Source organism: Engraulis encrasicolus, chromosome 19 (genome assembly GCF_034702125.1).
Source record: "Engraulis encrasicolus isolate BLACKSEA-1 chromosome 19, IST_EnEncr_1.0, whole genome shotgun sequence".
NCBI lineage: Eukaryota > Metazoa > Chordata > Actinopteri > Clupeiformes > Engraulidae > Engraulis > Engraulis encrasicolus.
In genome coordinates, this window is record NC_085875.1 from 7,272,814 (window position 1) to 7,275,313 (window position 2,500).

The following is a 2,500-nucleotide window of genomic DNA, read 5'->3' on the forward strand; positions in this document are numbered from 1 at the left end:
TTGACATAATCTGACCCATTACATGTTTATTAATGCCTGTGTGGTGTTATTTTTGTAAAAAAAAGAAAAGAAAAAAAAAAAGTATTATTTCACATTGTTATTAATAAAATAAAAAGGTTCTATCTCACAAAATAGCTGGGATGTAAAAACTTTGATGCTCAATATCTCAGAACTGCCCTAAACGGAGATAGAACCTTATAATTCTAAGTTCACGAACTGACAAAGATGCAGATATACATCGTCAGTGCTGCTGGCTAATCCCCCTGGTGTGGTCCAGCAGGACAGGATGGGATGGGATGGGACTCTTCATTCCTAATGACAAGCTGCTGTATCAGCTGTTTCACAATATCAGTTTCATCAGTCGCCTCCATCTCCAGAACGCTTATAGGGCTGATGAGAATGATGTGCACGTCATCGACATCACCATCGACGACAATGACGACGATGATGCTGATGCTGATGATGGTGGTGGTGATGCCATTAGCTGGTCCTGATGCTGCTGCTGCTTACTGATGCCGATGCTGATAGTGAAAGATAGTGGTGCAGGGGCGCCTCCGCGTTGAAAAAGCCATTTGTTAATATTCATATTTACCTCATTAGTCTCAAGCAGCTAAGTGCCAGCTTTGACAGGCGGCGGCTCCAGACAAGAATTCCACACCCCACACCACGCGGCGGCGGCGGCGGTGAGGAGCCGAGAGTATAGGCTACAGCAGTGATTCTCAAAGTGTGGTCCGGGGACCACTGGTGGTCCGCGACAGAGCTCAGGTGGTCCGCAAAGGGATTTCTACTTTTCCAAGACAAGCTAGCAGAAGACTATATGTGTAACATTATTACAAAGCCAAACATGTCTGAAGTCATATTTTCACCACAATAAGACAGGCTTGTAATTTTGAATAAAAAGTAAGTGATCTGCATCAAAATTAGTGTCAAATTAGCACCCGTCAACTGTCAATTCAGTTGACAGGTGGTCCCTGAACATTTTTGGGGGGACAAAGTGGTCCTTGGTCTGAAAAAGTTTGAGAACCACTGGGCTACAGTATGCCGGGTGGACGCCGGCCACATTATAAATAGACGGTGCTCATACATCATCCTGAACTGCAGGTGTCGGCCCGGCTGATGTATGCATAGCAGCTCGTGCAGAGACTCTGCAATGTGTTTGGGAGGTGTAGGGCGAGGGTGGAGGTGGAGGTGGAGGAGGGGATGCACTTGGATGCGACCAGAGATGGGGAAGGGGGACAGGGCCATCTTCACTTTTTAAGCCACCATATTAAGGGCTTAACGTGTCCCACAATTGTAACCGCCATAGTAGCGTCTTGTTATATAATGTGTAACATTTCCCCCTTACCTCCAATGCCTCATTAAAAAGGACCAGTGTGAGCTAATTAAACTGCATACAAAGCATTGAAATGAAATATAAATAAATAATACAGACGAAGAGGGGGACATGTAACCTTATTCTGTAGGATACCTAATCAGTGCAAGGGCATGGAGGCTCTTGTCAGGGGGGGTACCCCCTAACTAAGCAAACTAGAAGCGGTAGAGAGCCAGAGATCACACTTGAAGCAATGAGGTTCAGTTCAGAGCTGAACCTGGTTTCATCGGCTCAGGTACTTTTCTTTTCTTCAGCGTAAATGAGGCTGGGATAACAGGGAGCGTATTGCCACATCTCTCCACAGACATAGCATAGAGGTGGAGGGGGGTGGAGGAAATGGCAATGGAGGTTGGTGGAGGAGGGCAGAGACAGCAGAGTTGGGGGGGAATGGTGGTGGTGGTGGATGAGGGGGAGGGTGGTGTCAGAGCAGAGGAGAGGAGAGGAGGAGGGTGACAGAGGAGAGGAGATGAGAAGCAGGGAGAGGAGAGGAGAGGAGAGGAGAGGAGAGGAGAGGAGAGGGGAGCAGAGGAGAGGGGAGCAGAGGAGAGGGGGAGGAGAGGAGAGGAGAGCAGAGGAGAGGGGGAGGAGAGGAGAGGAGAGGAGAGGAGGAGGGTGGCAGAGGAGAGGAGAGGAGAGGAGAGGAGGTGAGGGTGTACCTGTTCCGGCCAGATGACTCCAGTCAGAGCCTAATGAAGTCACTAATGAGTGACCCGGGCCAGCAGGCGGAGAGAGAGGGGGGGGCACAGGTGACCCCCGCGGAACATATGGAGGGAGAAGATAACAAGAGCCACACAGGCTGGGTGGCCACTGGACTGGAGGACAACCGCGCACGGCGGCGATGAGGGTATTATTCCAAAGTCACAGCCCCCACAGAGGTGCCACCGTGTCACGGCTGGAATTAAAAGAAGAAGAAGAAGAAGAAGAAGAGGAGGAGACAATAGGGAAAGGGGAGAAAGGAGGGTGAGAAGTAAAGGGTGACTGTGGGCAACAGATGTAATATTTTGTCACCACCAGGCAGAGTTCAATGAAGGAAAAAAAAAGAAAAGAGAAAAAAGAAAAAAAACCCTTAGTGTTTAGGAGTGAGGGATTGATAATATTAGACATTCCCTCCCCTGTGCGATCTTCCCG